Here is a 21,235-nt window from a genome sequence, read left to right on the forward strand (position 1 = left end):
TGTACTACCAAGTTTGGGGACCCCTGCTCTAGCATCTGATACCACACAATTTTCACCCAGTTGGCTGTGCAAATTCTGAAGTGCAGTTGTGTTGAAAGAATAAGGGGCACACTTCACTCGTACGCCCAATGCTGGAAATGACACCAACAAGACTTAGGGGCACATTTACAAAGCTCGAGTGAAGGATTCGAATAAAAAAAACTTCGAATTTCGATGTGTTTTTTGGCTACTTCGACCATCGAATGGGCTAGTTCGACCTTCGACTACGACTACGAATCGAACGAAAAATCGTTCGACTATTCGATCGTTCGATAATCGAAGTACTGTCTCTTTAAGAAAAACTTCGACCCCCTAGTTCGGCAGCTAAAAGCTACCGAACTCAATGTTAGCCTATGGGGAAGGTCCCCATAGGCTTGCCTATGTTTTTTTGATCGAAGGATATTCGTTCGATCGAACGATTAAAATCCTTTGAATCGTTCGATTCGAAGGATTTAATCATTCGATCGAACGAATAATCCTTCGATCGTACGATCGAAGTATTAGCGCTAAATCGTTCGACTTCGATATTCGAAGTCGAACGATTTTAGTTCCTGGTCGAATATCGAGGGTTAATTAACCCTCGATATTCGACCCTTAGTAAATGTGCCCCTTAATGTAAGATAATGTATGTCCCTATGGCTGAGGCTGCTGGATCTGGAAACTCTCAGAACAATAAAGCTAATATGCATATACACTAAAACTATAATCTAAACGTAACATTATTATGCAGCAGTGCAATTATTATACAGTAATGAGTTGTTAAAGTTCCCATTTTATATGGCACAGTAACTTCAGAACATTTGTGTTTATATTCCTGCAGATAATGTTATCATTTCACATGCATGTGTCCCTCATTTTGAAGTAATAACCTGGAAGCTTCCCAGTACACGGCTACAATTTAATATTATAGAGGTTTTCTCTAGAAACTTAAGAGCCATGTATAATTGTTCTTCAAACATGATTCTGTCCAGAAACAATATAAACAATTTATCCTGGCTTGTACAATCACTTGTAAATTGGCAAGTTGAGAAATAAGCACGGCATCAGCCACGACTGGCACTTTTTCACATTCCAGAAAAAAACTGTATCCCACCCCACGAGTGTATATTTTTAAGATATCCTTTAGAAAAGAACAGGTGGAAATGTCAAAACAAGAGATCAATCTATTTGCTTGGAGTGTTTCTTTAAACCACACATTTAAATAAGATCTCTTTTATTTCAGTGCTCTTCTGATAAAACTTCCAGATGAAGTGATAAGCTGCTACAAGCTGATGTGAAACTGTATTTGAATACGATTCAAATCCTGCTGTCCAAATATAACTACCAGTGTTTATGTCCTAGATCATGTGGGAGCTTTGGTCTGGAAATTATCCACAAAACATTAATATGATGATAGCCTTCAGCAATTGATAACACAGCCCCAAAAATGGATCCATGACAACTAGGTCACCCGACACTGAAACTGATGCCATCCCTGCTTTAAAGCATAAGATGGTGAAGTTCAAGTACAGCAAATTATATGTCAAGACCTGCTGCGATTCAAACTCTGGACTCTGTGCTGAGTAACTTGTACACTTATTTGTTGTGCGACTGGAGGTCCTTAGTCATGTCATTTTCATTATTCTTGTCGTTCCCGTTATACTCCTGACTTCTACTTTATCTCTCCACCCATCTTGTTATCTCCAACTGTATTTCATTACCCAATCCTGATCCTTTATAAGCCTGCTCCTGACCTTTGCCAGTGCTTGGTCATTAAGCTGTTGCAGTGATCTTGCCTCTGTTTCCTGTATTTTTTGATCCTGTTCAAGTTCCAAGTTCCCATAACCCCCTCTGGTTCTTGATTCTGAGTCCTGTTCCAGTTCCTGCCTACTTCTTGTACCCTTGTGTCCCTCCTAGCCCTGCTTTTGGATATCCCAGTTTTGACCCCTTACCTGTCCCTCGACTTTGCTTTTCTGCTGCCTGCCTCGACTCTTTGGCCTGATTCTGCTTTGTTTTTCTGCCTGCCATTTCTACAATTATATTGTAGTATGTATATTCATTGTGCCCCTTGGTGTATCATACCTAGACCATTTATTTGCTAAGCTTTAGTGCTCCTTTAATTCCTAGAATATGAATTGCTAGCCTAGATATCCCACTACCAGCCCAAGGCCACCACCGTCCTTACGCTGCACTTTCCAGTACATGAATGAGCTGTTTATAAATAACGATTATATTATACTTTGGCTTCCTCTTCAATAATACAATAGAAAGTAAAGGCACAAAGAATACTGCATGTTCCTCTTAATGATAATTTGGTGACATTTTTGGAGCATTCAGAAAGGAAAAAATAAAGAATGCCTCCTATGTGACCTCTCTAGTCAATGGGTTAAAAATGCAATCTTCTTTCTTTTTTTAACACTTTGAATCAAATTCCCCAGTACATTTCCAAATAAATCAAGGATGTGCTTGGAGACCCTAAACTCTCCGCAGAAGCACAGGCGCTTGTAAAAGCCAAAGTATACAATAAACAGTTGGCATGTAAGCTTTCCTATATCATATAACGGCTCATTCTCTCCAATTGAAAATGCTGTGAATATTCAACTTCTAATGTAAACTGACTCGCAGCTGTAACCACAATTAATATCAAGTCACTCAGATTGCTTGGCTGAAATATTAAATATGTGATAAGAACGAGAACATGTTTTTCTACAAGCTAAATTAGAAACCTTAACATTCGGTATGTTCTACTACTCATTGACTCCACTGAGCTGATTGCCCAAACATACTGTACCAAACATTGCCCAAACATACTGTACCAAAGATAAATAAAAATATATGATTTCTATGGACTGACTTTCTCTAACGGATTATGTGTATAGATTATTTAATAACAAGAGATTTGACTACAAACTGCCGAGAACAATACTGATTCAGGATCAGGCAGCATTTTGATTTTCAAAATGACAAGATGTGGTGTGTTTTTCATATGTGTTCATATGTGTTTCGTGGGGAATACGTTTTACCTGTTTTACAAGGTCAGAACATCCAAATAGTTCCCCCTTTCATTGGACACTACTGGTATTATATGCGGGGATATGAACACAAGATTTTAATAATGGAAGTAACAATCTGGAGCTGACCAGTGCTTCAGTATAAACAGCAAAAGAAAAAGTTGTCCTCGGCAATAAACATTATTAAATTATAAGAGAAATAATTAGGTCGCCATCACATAAATTATAAAGAAATTGTACCATCCACCATCCATCTTCCTGCTTTTTCGGGTATTCTCGCAGTTGCACATTTGCAGTAGAGCGGAAAGCCGGAACTTTAATGAAAAAGCCAGCTATTTGCTCTACTGTGCATGTGTCTGCCCTGGGAAATTTGAAAATCGATGAACCAAGAAGAAGATGTCTCCGTGGTGCTCACTAGAAAAACCCTTGACCAGTGCAGTTTGCTGCCGATAGGAGCACCGGCCCGGGGTGTCAGCTAAGTCACTTAAGCTGCTTAACTTTTGGCCCCTGCAATTGTGAACTGTTATTCCTTCTCCTTTAACAGGGTTAAAACTCCCAAATGATTGCCATTTTTTATTGGACACCACAAGGATGACTTTTGGTTAGGCGATCATTATGCTATCCAGTAAACAACCCCCGGTAAAGCATTATTCAATGACATCCTTATTGAATCACTAATTCATAATCTAAAATGGTTAGAGGGAAGAATGTATTTCCATTCCGCTATTAGTTTATATATACAGTATATACAGTTTATAGTTTTTTTTATCTGGCCATGAGATCAATCAGTTTCACCAGATACGACAAAAGGTTAAGTAAAGTGACAGAGCTTCTCATGAGAATTAAAAGGAAATGGGACCAAAAGTGTCCATCCAAGTCAGCTCAAGTGCAGCCATACTAGTCACTTTCATGCAGCAGTTAAGAGTGGAGGAGCTCGGAGGAAAAAGGAAGGGTGTGAGTGGTTAGTTACATCCGAATTGTATTCAAATAGGGAAACAATGAAAAATTAGGTGAGAGGTGGATATAAAAGCTGATAACATATACTACAAATTCAGTTTGTTAGGTTAGGAATATTAATGAACAAAACACATGACTTTCTTTCTAAGAACATCAAATATATAATGCACATGCTGCAGGGACTCAAAGTGCAAAAAAATAATAGGTTGGTAGGAAAATGATGTTCGCGCCCATCTGCAACATCCTCCATCTTACAGGACATACAAAAATAGATTTTCTTGGCAAGAAAACTCATGTTGAAGGACATATTCAATTTTATCTAGCAGGTTAAAAAGCAGTTAACTTTCCAGTTGTTGCAAACCTATAGTCAATCACATATGCTTGGTCTCGGCAAGAATGACATTGTAATAGTATTTGCCACCTAAAATGTATCAGGACCATGGCATGAGAGAAAACCAGTCCCTCGGACAATAAGGCTCCGCATGTTGCACTGCTGCCTGTTATCTGAGCTTCGACTAAATAATTAATTGGCACTGTTCACTGATTGGTGTTTCATACCTCCCAACTGTCCTGTTTTTATAGGGACAGTCCCTCTTTTGACAGCTCAACCTACAGTCCCTCATTTGTACCGGAAAGTCCCATTTTTCTCTGCACTGAACAAGGGCAAATGCTTTCAGGCATTAGATAAACTCTACCAGAATGTTATATTTTATTATGGTTAGTGTGTTACCCACTGGTGATTATGGTCTGACTTAAGTTCCTGTCCTCCAGGACACATTTGGTGGTTTATATTATTCCACTCATCAAATTGTTTGGAGCCCTACATAGCAATGCATAAATATAACCCTAACCTTATAACACAAGTAATAAACATTTTTAAAAAGTATTTCCTTTTTCTCTGTAATAATAAAACTTGTACAGGTACTTGATCCCAACTAAAATATAATTAATCCATTATTGGAGGCAAAACAAGCCTCCTGGGTTTAATTAGGTTTTCAGTGACTTTTTAATATATGTAAGGTTTGGAGATCCAAATTACAGAAAGACCTCTTATCCAACAGGTTCTGAGCATTTTGGAGAACAGGTTCCATACCTGTGCTATTATTTTTAAAATAGCTTACTAAGAAATACAGAAATACTCACATCTATTATAGTGTGAATTTTGTGCTGAGTAAATCAATCTCCATGTAGAATAACATGATGGGAAATCCCAAACACTGGCGCCCTCTTTTTTTTCCCAAGACATTTCAGACTGACTTTGATTTTTTTTTTTGTTTTGTTTTCCTTTATTTCCTGTAAAAGGTACAGGAGTCAGGTCACAAGAGACCTTTATTGCCAACCCCAGTTGTTGTGGCTTAATACTATTGTTTCCTCCGTCTTTTCTCACCCTTTTGTAAAGATCCATTTCCCTTTTTCTCATGAATGAGAACTTATGTTGGGAATAGGTATTTTTTTTCTTTAGTCATATGCCAAAGTGTTCTTACAATGTTAAAACTGAATGACAAACAGGAGTTATATAGTTATATAGGTGATGGCTTAATAGAGACGGGGCACATGGAAGTTAGTTGCACGCTGAGGCGCACACCCACCTCTATACGGCCGCGGATTGGATAAGGAGGCTCCAGGGCGGGCTCTGATTGGACGCAAGGTCAAAGGGATACGATGTGGCTTTGATTTGGCAAGGTGGTATTCTTTTTTCTTTATATCCCCTGAGCACTTTACTAGCTTTTGTCTATACCCCATACCACAGACGCTTCCCCTCCTAACTCGCACACTTGGTTTCTTTACCCCATATGATCAAGGTACCTTGATAAAGGTCCCAATAGGGACCGAAATGTCGGTTTTACAAACAATGTAACAATACAAGCTTTTTTTTTACCACAAGACCCTTGGTGCTGGTTTTTTGTTCTCTATATATGAAACCCATCCCGTGCACAAGGGCAGCTACAAGGTAGCTTACATGGAGAGAGGTGCTGTCCATCTATATTTGTATATATATATATATATATATATATATATATATATATATATATATATATATATATATAATATACAATGTGATTATCGTCAATTTTTATATGTCATCATGCAATCCAAAAATAAGCATTTTATATAAAATTACTGTTTTGGGTATGCCTCTTTATTTTCCCATTCTGTTCTAGAAATAGAAAAATACATTTGCATAGTTTTTATTGAGGGTTCAGTTGCCCAGGGATTCTGCTATGATTTTTTTGGTGTTTTTTAGTTTTTTTTTTCTATATTAAATATTTCTAAATTACACTGTGTACATTACAAACAATTCACTCTAACATGTTAAATTGTATTCCTGAACCAACAAGTGTAGGCAGCAGTGATCTCAGATCAATTTGCCTGGTCATGTGCTTTCAGAATGAGCCAGAGCTGCAGAATGGTACTGCTTTCAGATAAGCTATTGTTTCTCCTACTCAATATAACTAGAGTCGCAGTGGAACTTGGATTTTTGATATTGAGAGGGAGTTTGTTATTTAATTACCTTCCCAATGTTCTGTTGAACAATACAGTGCAGCAAAGAATGACTGGAGTTAGAGGGATTTAAATGAGCTGGAGAGTGCAGAGACGTGCAACTAAACTGGTTAAGGAGTGGAAGACTTAAATTATGAGGGGAGACTGTCAAGGTTGGGGTTGTTTTCTCTGGAAAAAAAGATGCTAGAGAGGGGACATGATTATACTTTACAAGTACATTAGAGGACATTATAGACAAATAGCAGGGGACCTTTTTACCCATAAAGTGGATCACCGTACCAGAGGCCACCCCTTTAGACTAGAAGAAAAGAACTTTCATTTGAAGCAACGTAGGGGGTTCTTCACAGTCAGGACAGTGAGGTTGTGGAATGCACTGCCGGGTGATGATGTGATGGCTGATTCAGTTAATGCCTTTAAGAATGGCTTGGAGGATTTTTTAGACAGACATAATATCAAAGGCTATTGTGATACTAAGCTCTATAGTTAGTATAGATATGGGTATATAGAATTTAATTAAAAGTAGAGAGGGGTGTGTGTATGGATGCTGGGTTTTCATTTGGAAGGGTTGAACTTGATGGACTTTGTCTTTTTTCAAGCAGATCTAACTATGTAACTATCTAATTAATGTTTACATTTTTTTTAATTGACTTAGGGGCATATTTATCAAGGGTCGAATTTCGAATTTGAAAAACTTCGAAATTCGAATTCAAAAAGACCAACCCGAAATTAAGTCAAAACTTTTTTTTGGCGAATAGGTCCGTATTCAACTGAATAGGTCCGTATTCGGCCGAATTCAAATCGTACGAATCGAAGTAATAGCGTATTCATTGAAATCGATTTGACATTTTGAAGTCCACCAATTGACACTATATAGGTTTTAGGAGGTCCCCCATAGGCTAAAACAGCAAATCGCCATGGCAAATGGTCGAGGTCGAATTTTTAAAGAGACAGTACATGATAAATTTCTATATTCGAATTTTCGAATTTATTTCAAATTCGAATCAAATTTGGACTATTCCCTAGTCGAATAACACAAAAATTAGTTTGAAATTCGAATTTTTTGAATTCGAAAATTCACCTTGACCTTTAATAAATCTATACCTTAAAGTATGGAGATCCAAACATTGTAATGTAGAATTCACTTGTTTCTATGCTGCTGTGTAAGGTGAGCCTTAGTAAATTACTGAATTAAGATTTGGGATTTGAATTATAATATATATATATATATATATATATATATATATATATATATATATATATATATATATATATATATATATATATAGATATATATATATATATATATATATGTATATATATTACACAAAAGCCATGAATATCTTGTAAATTATATCAGTTATAAACGGTGAGTTCTGATGTAATTTCTGTCACACGACTGAAATTTGTGTATTATAATAAATAAAGTACCCCCAGTTGTAAAATATGAGGATATTAGAAGTTACCCCAGAGTTCCATGACCTGTATAAAAACACTTGGCCTTCGGCCTCGTGTTTTTATATGGTCATGAAACTCCTTGGTAACTTATAATATCCTTATATTTTACAAGAGGGGGTACTTTATTCACTATATATAGAGAGTTAGTCCCTGAGATCAGAAAACAAAGCATACAAGAGTGTGTGTGCTCTGGCGCTGGGGAAATCTACACAATTTTTCACTTTTTCATTTTGAAGGACTGTAATAAAATTTAGCATTTCTAGCCTAATTCTATAGTTTTATTCTAATAAATGTATTGTCAACATGTAACACCCACACCTTTTTTTTGTATGGTATGTTGCGTGCACCAGATACATCAATATAGTTCTCCTTCTGCACATTCTCAAGTTTCTTCTATAAACCCGAAGCAATGCACAGGTTAGAGAATATCCGGAGAACTCACTTTGTATTAATAATCTAACCCTCATCACTGCTCAATCTTGGTTAAATTTCAATTAGCTTCCCAGGTCGAAAAGTATTGTTTGCTCTAAGTGGGTGGAAAATGTAAATGTAAATGTGAGGATGGACAGAAAGTTTCCTGTGAGCTGCCAAGACTATACGGCACCCTTCAAAGTGCTGATGTCTTTACATATACTGAATGTGTGTGTGAGCTATTGAATAATAAGCAGCATTGATTATTTTCTGGAATGTAATGCTTTTTGATTGCGTCATTGAGGTGTACAATAATTCTTTACACATAGTCGGCCACATAATTATGCAGCCCATATGCTTAGTTCCAGGAAGATGAAACAATCCTCTGTGACTTTGTAAGTAGGTGAAGTTTTATTTAAGCTCAGTTCATTTGGTCATTTACACACCCAGAATCGTATAGTTAAATTTTACAGTGAGCAGTAATGCTGGTTAATGTTCCATATAGAAATACTAATCCTTGATCCTCTATATTTATGATAATATATTTATCATGATGTTTCTCTGCACTTGAATGAAAGGAGATTCAGATTTTCTCCCCGTTAACAAGGGGTGCACCAAATCCAATTATTCATCCAGGATGGCCAGGATTCGCCTAAATCCCAAAAAAGTGGATTTGGTGCATCTCAAATTGTTAACATACATTGCTTTAATTTTAAAGGGTGGTTCACCTTTAAGTTAACTTTTAGCATGTTATAGAAAGCAACATTTCAAATGAACTTCAACTTTTTAAGTTATTTGCTGTCTTCTGACTCCAGCTTTTTTTTAAAAAAAAAAAAAAATTGTCTGTAAAGCTACAATTATTTTTACTTTTATTACTCATATTTGTATTGAGGCTCTCCCTTATTCATATTCCAGTCTCTTATTCAAATCAATACATGGTTTCTAGGGAATTTAGACCGAAAGAATTAGGTCCAGACTGCTGAAACTTCAAATTGGAGAGCTGCTGGCTAAAAAAGTTAAATAGCTTGAAAGCCACATATAACAAAAAAGGAAAACCAATTGCAGGATTTCTCAGAATATCACTCTATACGTCACACCAAAGGTTTTATTTAAATGTATTACATTTATTTATTAATATTTATTTATTAAATTTAAAAGACTCTCAGAAAGTGTTTAACAAATTGACACAAGATGCGGTGCCAGAGCAGCCCCCATTTACTACGTGGAAATTAAAGCTTTCAAGTATCATGGGTAATATTGTCTTGGTTTGTAGCATTAATATAAAGTTCATCAGGGTTTTTTTTTTGTAAATGTGAGGAACGAGTTGTATTTTATTTAAGTGATACTGACTCAAAAAATGTTCTTTTCAAAATATTACACATTGATCGTTTTTTGCTGATAGTTCTGCCGACTACTGCTGCACAAATATGGCAGCCCCCTCATAGAGGAACACTAGTGTGCATGCGCCGATCACTTGCAGGCGAATTTAGCTGCCGCAGCTTCTGGTCACAATGGTCCGAACTAGGGGAAGGCATCAGAAGAGTCTGCCTAGTGCCCCTCTACCTTTGCACCCTAGGCACGTGCCTCTTCTGCCTACCCCTAGTTGTGGCCCTGTGGAGGTAAGAAAGGTAATGTAAAAGCATCAGGCAATTACTTTTATGGGACAATTATAAATTGCATTCAAAGACAATGTAATGATAGAAAAAAGGTTATTTTCTGGTGTCATTATCTCTTTAACAACGCCACTATGACTAGATGATAAGAGCATGTGTAACATTTTGTTAACACCACTACGACTTCTTGTGTGTAACATTTTATTCACAACACTTTGACTCCTATGTTTTAAGATAAGTGTCTGCATGTTTTTTCTGTCTGGATGAATCTCTCTCCAACGTGCCAAGTTTATACTCCGTGCACAGCAATGGGCTGGATCTGTACACTAATGGCCCTTCTCTACATTTGGAGGGTGAAAAAAGACAGGTTTATTTTAATTGTAGGAGGGATATCATTTCATTAAAGACACCAAGAAAATTAGATCTCATGGTGTGGTGTGCCGATAAGAGGGTAAAATGCAGCACAAATTCAAAAGCAGGGTGACATAAGCAAGAAGAAACTAAACATATACTTGGCAAAGGGAGACTGAAGGGTAATAATAATAATTAATAATAATTTAATAACATTATAAAAGGTTTGCCAAGAAGTGTAGCAGATATTAAAAGAGATGCAAGAGTGGACACCCGGACAGCAAAAAGAAGTCAAGTTTTGGTATAAAATATAGTTTGTATATTTGACTAGCCTGACTAACCCTGAATGATATAGTACAAAATCAAAATATACTTATGGTGTACTATGGATACATTGTTCCCCCCTATTCTAAAGAATTGCAGCCACCATATTACCGCAAAACAGTAGTACAACAAAAGAAAATCTAACAAAATAACTGCCATTTGCACAAATTCTGCAGGTAGAGAGACAGGATTTCTGGTGTGAGTTAGTGAGCTCTAATACATCTTCTAGGCAAAAGGAGCCCCCCCCCTATAAGGAAAATTGGATCTAACTGTCAATGATTATCTGACACCCAACTCCTGCATCCTTTCATTGTATCTTTAAGAGAATTCATGGCTGCTATAGTGACCAATTGCTATCTTTTGTACTAGAATGTATGAGAAAAAGTTTCCTTAGAAATAAAAATGATATCATACAATCATAAATGGCATAATACAACCAGATACAGGGTCATCAACCAGTCAGACTTATTTAAAAATTTTAAATTTGTTTTTAATTTTTGTTTTATTTCTAATTTGAGAGTCAAGTCAAGAGTGAGTTTATTGTCATTTCATCCATATACATTTGTACAGTACACAGTGAAACGAAACAACGTTCCTCTAGGACAACACAACATAATTGTACCGGACAACAGACAAAAAGTGCAAGTGCAAAAATATGCAACTCCTGCAAGACAGGTCAGCATAGTGCAGATGTAATATGTTAAGTAAATAATGCTAAACGTCAGACATGATGGGTGTATCATTGTGATATGACAGTAGTAAGAACATGATAAAGAACATGATAAAGTGCAGATGTGCTCATAGAGAACAATTGTATCCAATGGCTATTTATTTATACAATGGCGTACAGTGGCTGTGTAACGTTGTGGTATGTAGTAAGGTCAGATGGAGTGTGTGTGAGAGAGATCTATCGGGTCCCTGTTAGGAATTTAATGTGTTAGTTGAACCCTGTATTGTGCAGCAATAAGAACACCGTGATGAATTCAATTAAACTCTTTATTTTCAGGTCTCACAGAAGGACAATCCCTGCACATCCCAAGAAGGAAAACCCGCAGGAGTTCTGGAAATAAGCAGGAGCTTCTAGGAGAGTATACTGTGTTAGGAAAGTCCTTAGAAAGTAACAGTCTTTGAAAAAGTAGTTTTCTTCCCACAGGAAATCAGAGGAGCAGATATGACCTTGAATAAGTCCTCTTTTAGGAAAGGAAACTTGACTGTACATAGAGTGAGAGCAAATTAATACTCAAGGTAAGTAGCAATACACACGGTAACTGGAACAAGCATGAAAGTCTTGGATTGGGGAGTAACCATCTGTACCCCCGTTAACAGAAATAGGCAATAGATCAAAGGTTAATGAGCACAGTCTTGGTGTAGACACAGGCAGGCTGCAGACAAGGGTTAATGAGCACAGTCTTGGCTGGATGCAAGCATGAAGTAATGAGCACAGACTTGATGTAGACACAGGCAGGGTGCAAGTAAAGATTCAATACACAGTCTTTGATATAGATATCAAGCAGGGGTGAAATAACAGTCTTTGCAGCAACAACAATGCAGTCGTGAATATAAGCTTATTATAACTCACGCAGGTAAAGAGGGATTGCCATGCGGACCGTTGCTATGGATGTTGCCAGGGAAGAATTGTTGGTGAAGAGGAAACTGTTAGCAATGGCCTGGAGACTGAAGCTGGACGTTGATTACTGAAATGAGGAGAAGGAAGCTGTGGTTGCTAGGGTAGATCTGTCTAGCAACGGATCAAGCAAAAGTTTGAAGATGCCGGTTCAAGTGAGGTGCTGGAGTAGGCCAGGAAACTGATGAGGCAAGGCTGAGAAAAGGTAGAAGGACTGGGAACAGGAGACTGCAGGCAAGATGATTCTTGACATGAAGATCTTGGAGCATGAGAGACACCAGCCTTACTTCCAGATAGAGTAAGTATAACTGCGCATCGTTACTGCACCTGTGCAAACTTAAATAGGCTGAGGGGGAGGCGGCCGCAAGCTCCATGACAGAGCTGCGGTGCCTTACAGTCCCTGAGTATTCAGGAGCCTTATGGCTTGGGGGAAGAAACTGTTACACAGTCTGGTAGTGAGGGCCCTAATGCTTCTGTACCTATTTCCAGATGGCAGGAGTGTGAACAGTGAGTGTGAGGGGTGTTTTGGATCAGCAACAATGCTGGTGGCTTTACGGATGCAGCGAATGGTGTAAATGTCCGTGATGGAAGGAAGAGAGACACCTATGATCTTCTCTACTGTCTTCGCTATCCTCTGAAGGGTCTTGCGCTCCATGACAGTGCAGTTCCCAGCCCAGACAGTGACACAGCTGCTCAGGATGCTCTCGATAGTCCCTCTGTAGAAGGTTTTGAGTATGGATGGTGGGAGATGGGATTTCCTCAGTTTGCGCAGGAAGTAGAGGTGCTGTTGGGCTTTCTCGACTAAGTAGCTGGTGTTGTGGGACCAGGTCAGGTTCTCCGCCAGGTGGTGCTTTTGACGCTCTCTACATTGTAGTCGACTGCTAGTGGCAGCTGCTCAATTGTACTGGGTACCGTTTGGTACATACAGAGGGAGTAGTTACAGAGGGATAGTAAGAGTTTCAAAGATGGACTTCTGAGCATAATTTGATTAAATAGCTTCAAAATTATGTTAGACTCACTTGGGATAGGTTCATATTATTTTCAGCCATCTGAATCAAATAAACCCTTAGGAATCCCTCTGAGGAAGGTTAACTATCTGGGATATACCAATAAATCATTTGACATAGCCAGCACTCCGTCAGAATGTTAGCCCCGTATTGGAATTTTGGTTCCATGGAGATGTTTTTTTGCATACTTCATTTCCAAACCTGAATAAAGTATACGTGTATCCAAGCTTACTTATGTGTTTATTTTACTTAATAAAACATATATCTGCCCTAAGTAGAACATCGCCATGTGCTACCATAATGTTCATGTACAAAACACTAATGTTAAATAGACACAGACAGTTTTAAGGTATATTGTGACATGATTTTTGTAGAAAATTAATCAGCTAATACTAACAAAGATAAACCCTGTACAGCATTACTACAGTACATTATAATTCATCATATTTTTTGTCCAGCTGCCTGCTTCTTTGAAGTCTCTTTTTTTTCTCCTGACTGAGGTCTAAGCAGCATTTTTTACATCTTCCTCCTAATAATACATGGTTTGGTACTTAGGGTACTTTATGGGGAAATCAGCTTACCCTTCTTGCCTGGAACATGGGAGGCCCATTTATCAAAGGTCGAATTTTCAATTCATGTGAATTTTTTAAAATTCGAATATACTCACAATTCGACTGGAAGGTTAAGAAAAAATGTGAATGGCTAATATTTTATCGAATGGTTCCCACCTGAAAATTGGAATAGTATGTACGAATTTAATTTTTTTCTCCCGAAAAAAAACCTTAAATGTCAGGAAGACTATAAACATCTACAAATGGCTCAGCTGCCATTGACTTGTACATGAACTCGGCTAGTTTTAGGTGGCATAAATTCAAATTAGGACTGTTTCCATAGTCGAGATGTGATGAATCTCATATCCGAATTTACATTTGAATAGAAGGATTAAAATTCTAATGTGTGAATTTTTAAACTTGAAATTCAAATTCTAATTGACCCTTGATAACGCTGCCCCATTGTATAAGGTGCCAAAGGTGCCAGATAAACATAAAGTGGGCTACTGGGTACTATGTGGTATCCACAAAAATGTTAGGGATGATTCATAGGCATGGGTTTTTAAATTTTTAAATGGGACCTGTCATCCTGAGCTATCACTATATAAATCATTTAAATCGTGTTTATTTTAGTCTTGGAATTCACAAGCACATGAAGCAGACAGGTGCCATTTGGTGGGCACTATTATGGGAAGCTTTGAATCATGCCAAAATCTTGTTTAAGTGCCAGAATGGTACATCTGATACCCATGCCTATGCACTGGTTTCACAATTAGATGGTGAGAAGGGAGGGGAAACGTGAGGAGTGCAGTGACCTCCAGGAATTGCAGAATGGAAAGTGAAAGTAAAGCATAGAGGAGAGGAAGGCAATGTATGATTGACAGCTGAGATGTTTCAATTAGTTTACAACAGGTATGCATATTTTAATTTAAAGGAACAGTAACGTCAAAAAATAAAAGTGTTTTAAAGTAATGAAAATATAATCCAGTGTTGCCCTGCACTGGTAAAACTGCTGTGTTTGCTTAAGAAACACTACTATTGTTTATATAAATAAGCTGCTGTGTAACAATGGGGGCAGCCATTCAAATGATAAAAAGCTCAAGTTACACAGCAGATAGAAGATAAGCTCTGTCTGTCTAATGGTGTTATCTGTTATCCATTAGTTAACCTGTGCCATATAGCCGTTTTTCAATTTCTGCCATTGCTCCACAGCAGCTTGTTTATATGAACTATAGAAGTGTTTCTGAAGCAAACAGATCAGTTTTACCAGTGCAGGGCAACAGTACAAGATATTTTCATTACTTTAAAACACTTAAATTTTTTGGGGTTACTGTTCCTTTAAGAAAAAAAAATGAATTTGGGTTTCATGTTTAATTTGAAAGGACTTTTATTATCCAGCTTTATATCTGAGTGACAGGTCCACATCACAAACTTAGAAACTAGACGGCACTTCTGGAAAAAGTTTTATTGTATGGTAAAAGGCCATAAAGGGCCTGAAATGTTGCGGACGAGGTTGTTTTGCTATTTTGTTCTTAATAAAGGCATTTTTAACCTATATTTGGTGCTGTACAAGGAATTTTTCTGGATCAGGTACTGGTGGAGGATGGACCACTGATGGTACGTGCACCTCTACTAACATAAATCGGGGGATTTGAGCTGACTCAGAAAAACGTTTACAAAAGTTTTATTGCAGCAGGCTGCTGATATAACACCTAACGCATTTTGGGAGCAACTCCCTTAATGATAGGCTAGGAGCGGTCTCTTTGTTTTTACTGTCAGGGAGTGACAGGTCCCCTTTAAGGAAACTGGACCACAACCCTAGTGGTGCTGGACCACAGCACCATCACACTGTGTGTGTTCAGCCATTAACTCTTCTATTTGTACAGATGTTTTGCAGTTATTGTATTGGATATTTCATATCTAACAATGCAATTTGGTGTTCCTAAGATTTGGGGTTCAGCAGGGTGTTTTCACATACTATTTAGTGTTTTTTTCATATAGAAGTACAATGTATACAGTTGTTCAACATCATAACTGTGCACACAGATTGCCAAACATGGTGAGGGGAAGGAAGCCCAGATATTTCCCAGTGGTTTGGAAGTGAAGGTCAGCATTTGGACAGACACTTTTATCAACAGTTAAATAATGGTGAATTAGTGTGTGTTGAAATCTGCCAGATTTTCTGTGAGATATCTTAACATACAGGCTGATTAAGGTCTGAATGTTGAAAATCTTGAAATGTAATCTTAATGTAATTCCTGTTTGAAAGACATTGTAAAGTTATGGCTCACGTTTCATTTATTTTAATCATCCAAAGTAATAGCTCTTTTGTTCGTGGTCAAGTAAATATTATTTTTGAATCCTCCATAACCTTCTTCTATATTTAGTCACTGTCAGCTGTCTGACACTTGATCTTCCAAATACATTTTTACTCCACACAAAATCTAGAACAAGAATACGGTGTATAATACTGATAACCTACAAATCCTTGGCATGTCATGGTTGAGGCAATGGCACACCAGGCACGATCAAGCAGGGAAAACCCTTGCAGAAGTTTATTTGCACACGATGCAACGTTTCGGGGTGGTCCCCTTTGTCAAGCATTTCGGGGACCACCCCGAAACGTTGCATCGTGTGCAAATAAACTTCTGCAAGGGTTTTCCCTGCTTGATCGTGCCTGGTGTGCCATTGCCTTTTTTCCTTTGATCATTGCTCTAGGGGGGTGCCGATCCCCCCAGGTATTTGAGCACCCGGCAGAGTTCCTGAAGGCCAGGGTGTGCGAGGTGAACCCCCCTTTTTTCTGGATGTCATGGTTGAGGACATTAAAATATTCAAATATTATGGCTGATGTGAACTAATTTTGTATTTTTTAAATACTAAAATGTAAAAAAAAAAGTTTCTTTTTATTCACCTTTTATATCAGGTGAAAAAACAAGTTTCTGGAAGTTTTTTTCCATATTAATCATCCTTTCCTAGCACAAAAAATAAAATTCCCACAGCATGAAGACATTTTGGACAAATTTGGAGCAGGAAACAAAAATAACATAACAGAAGGCCATTGGGAAGTAACTTGTGGCTAATGGCTGCTTAGAAAAGGCTACAATTATTCCCCTAATGCCTTCAAAGGACTTTGCAAGTTTGGCGTAGTGAATTGGTGGGTTTTGGAATGTTGCGGGCAGGAGGGTGTATAGGTGGGTTTGTGGCTTTTTGATTTAATGTAAGTATATTACATTAAAAACAGACAATTCTGTAGCGGAAAATGCAAAACCATTGTCTGTGAACACAATTTGCCACTGCACCCACATATGCAAGTTAAAACTCTACCATGCAAAGAAGAAACTATATATAAACATTAGTAATGGGTGAATCTGTCCCGTTTCGTTGGAAAATTCACAAAATTCAGAAAAATTCACGAAGCGCATTGGTCAATGTGTCAAAATGGACATGACAATTTTTACGCGTGCTTCTATTTTTACATGCGTGACTTTTTTGTCCAAATGCATTAAAGTCAATGGGCGTCAAAATAATTATAAAAAAAAAAAAACAGCCTCCAGCCCAAGTTCAATGAAGATGGTCAGAGGCAAAGTGGTGACGATAGGCTGAGGCAAAGGGGAAAATGTTTCGGAGCAACGTATGCTGCCATCCAGATGTCTTTTTCAGGAAAGGCTTTGCTTATTTCAGCAAGACAATGCCAAACCACATTATAAAAAGAAAAATACGACAAAGGAGACCCTGAACTGTTGAGCAGCTGAAATCCAAGAATCAGCACAGAGAAAATGAGAGATATTCAGTAGTGATCATTGCATTTTCTACTAAAAACTAAATAAAAATATTTTTTTCTTGTTCTATTTTTTGGGAGCAGCAACTAGCAATGACCCTATATTATAGTTTTATGGTATCCTCAATTCCAAAATGTTTACAGATTGTTGTTAAAACCGGTGACATAACATAGTGGGAGACATGCCACCATGTTTGAATGTGTTGTTGGCATTAGATCCGAAAAGAGTTTATATTTGTCAGAGAAACAATAACATTTCTAAGTTTTTGATGTCTTTGTGTTATTTGCAATTTATGGTTTAAATTATTTGCAAACCCTCTTATTCTCTTTTTCTAAACATTTAACACTGTGTCCCAACTATTTTGGAAATGGGGTTGTAGGTAGTGATGGATGAATCTGTCCCGAAATGCATTAGTAATAATACTAATAATAATAATAATTTTGATGCGTGACAATTTTTATGTGTGCGCCAATTTTGACACGAGCCAATTTTTTTGTTGTGCTGAATTTTTCGCCAATGTTTAATGAAAACATTAGTGGGCGGCAAAACGTGGAAATTTGCTGTGAATACATGCCTGCCAAATTTTTCGCTGGTCACTAGTTGTAGGTTAATTAAAATGATAACAGCTAAACCAGTTGTCAGTATTTTTCTCAGTAGAGTAGTTTTCTCAGTAGAGTAACTATTGTACTTCCCACTTAAATGGTTCAGCGCAAAAATGCAGCGTAAAACTCAATTTTTTTAGATGAGGTTAAATTGTCCCTTTAATGATTTCCAGGAGTCATTCTTTGACATATGCAAAAAGCTGTAATGTAAGAATAAAAAGCAACTGGTGATTTTTTGCAATCAAATGATTACAGAGCTCTGTTTTATGGTAGGAAAATGATCACTGCACACTGACATATCCAGTAAAAAGGAAGCATTGCCATCTTGTGGACAGCTAGTTTTATATTCTCTCCTTAGAGAAAGTTTTAGAAATGCATTATTGTAGAAGGTATTTAATTGAATACAAACACAATGTATTGACTTAAAACATTTAGCCACTATACGGATCACTTTCAAAATGGCAAAGTAAATAGTCTCTAGGGATGCCCACCTGACTGCACCAACATTTGCCACATGCAGCATATTTTCAGACGCTAGAGAATGTTGATGCTGTTTTGCCAGGTTTCATTTAGCAAAGTGTAAACTTTCCAGTATGTTACCCCTTCCACCAAAGTCTACTTCACCTGGTTATACCTGGTGAATTGTTAAGGTGAAGCTAGACCCTCAACTTTACTATGTCAGTGACATCATATCCTGTATTAAAAAAAGTGATAAAAAAGAGAAAACACACCGGCGTTTTTTCATATTTTAAATGTGGGATTATATTTAAAAGTTGTAACTGTTAAATAAATTATTTACCCTTACTTAACCATTTGAAGCTCATGCCACATTTGTTTTATAATGGGCTCATGTCTAGGACAATAGGGCGATCTCTTTTGTCTTTATTTTGCTTCCTTGGACATTTTTAATAATAAGTGGCCACTTCCAGCAATTTCACCATCACTAATAAAGACATATACTCTATATATTACCTGATGCACCTGCCATATATAAATTGATGTAAGTATAAGTATGTTAATGAAGTTTGGATAGGAAGAAAATAACGCTAGAGAAAATCCGCTAAGAAACTTTCACCCTGAAGTTTTGCTAGCAAAAATACGCCAGTGGTAATTTACCAAGACAATTTTTTTGCATTCTGATGAATACGCGTATTGGTATCAAATTAACATCTGACTAAGCCTGAACTGTTGAGCAGCTGAAATCCTAGATCAGCTAGATCAACTTTAAAGGGGAACCATCACCTAAAAAAATTATTCAAAATCCTATTTTATCACATTAGTCAAGCAAAATGAACTTTAATTACACTATATAAATTATTTGAATCTCGTTTCCTTCAGTCTGGAAATTCATAATTATAGCAAGCAGGCAGCAGCCATTTTGTTGAAACTGTTATAAAGGCAAGAGGAGGCTACAAAAAGCTATCTCAGAGGTTTAAACTGTCAGTTTCAACTGTAAGGAATGTAATCAGGAAATGGAAGGCACAGTTGCTGTAAAACCCAGATCTGGCAGGCCAAGAAAAAAACAGGAGCGGCATATGCGGAGGATGGTGAGAATGGTTACAGACAACCCAAAGATCACCTCGAAAGACCTGCAAGAACATCTTGCTGCAGACGGTGTATCTGTACATCACGTTCTACAATTCAGAGCAATTTTCATAAAGAACATCTGTATGGAATGTAGTCCTTTCTGCACTCATGCCACAGAGTCGCTTTTATGCAAAAGCTCATTTAGACAAACCACAGTCATTTGGACTGATGAGACAAAAATTTAGTTATCTGGTCATAACAAAAAGCGATTTGCATGGCGGAAGAAGATCACCGCATTCCAAGAAAAACACCTGCTACCTACTGTCAAATTTGGTGGAGGTTCCATCATGCCGTGGGGCTATGGGGCTAGTTCAGGGACTGTGGCCCTTGTTAAAGTCGAGGGTTGGATGAATTCAACCCAATATCAACAAATTCTTCAGGATAATGTTCAAGCATCAGTCACAAAGTTGAAGTTACACATGGGTTGGATATTCCAACAAGACAATGGCCCTAAAAACACACTTCAAAATCTACAAAGAAATTTATGCAGAGGGAGAAGTACAATATTCTGGAATGGCCGTCAGTCCCCCGACTTGAATATCAGTGAACATCTGATGCTGGCTGTCCATGCTCAGCAGCCATCAAATTTAACTGAAGTGGAGAGATTTTGTATGGACGAATGATCAAAAATAGCGCCATCCAGAATCCAGACATTCATCAAAGGCTATAGGAGGTGCCTAGAGGCTGCTACATTTGCAAAAGGAGGTTCAACTAAGTATTGAGGTTATATCTCTGTCGGGGTGCCCAAATTTATCTTATTATGTTATGATGCTTTATATCCAATAAAGTTTATGTTACTGCTGAAATACTACTGTTTCCATAAGGCAAGTTATATATTAAAAGGAAGTTGCTACTTTGAAAGCTCAGCCAATGATAAACAAAACTCTAAAGAATTAAGAGGGGTTCCAAAACTTTTTCATATGACTAAGTGTAAATGGGTGCAAAGGGTTACACAGTAGATATCACAGGTAAAAACATAGGACCACCTTTAGTTAAAAGGGGTAGGGTATGAGGGTGCTACAAACCACATGAAGCTCAGCAACAGCTAGATTTCAAATACAATAAAAAGGAGGGGGGGGTTGTGGGTGCACTCCTAAAGCCAAGTTAAATTATGTTTAAGTACAATGGAAGTGCTACTAACTTGGCCAATTAATCAATGCACGTTCCCTGGTCCCCTGTCTAAGTAATTCAGTATATATGCAAGTGCATGTGTTTACAAAAACAGGGGTTTTTAGTTACAATTATGATCATAAAGTTGATAAGCCACCATACCGTCAAGGTTTCAGTCTGAGGGCTATAGGCATGGATCAGCCTAATGCATAAGCTAGTAGATCATCATGCCTTTTCTGTGACCATTTATTTGAAGGATATAGATCTACCTGCTAGTGGGAACTAATTTAATTTGCATATGCACACAAGTAAAATTGGCTATTGGCTGGTAGA

The sequence above is a fragment of the Xenopus laevis genome, chromosome 1S (genome assembly GCF_017654675.1).
Source record: "Xenopus laevis strain J_2021 chromosome 1S, Xenopus_laevis_v10.1, whole genome shotgun sequence".
Taxonomy (NCBI): domain Eukaryota; kingdom Metazoa; phylum Chordata; class Amphibia; order Anura; family Pipidae; genus Xenopus; species Xenopus laevis.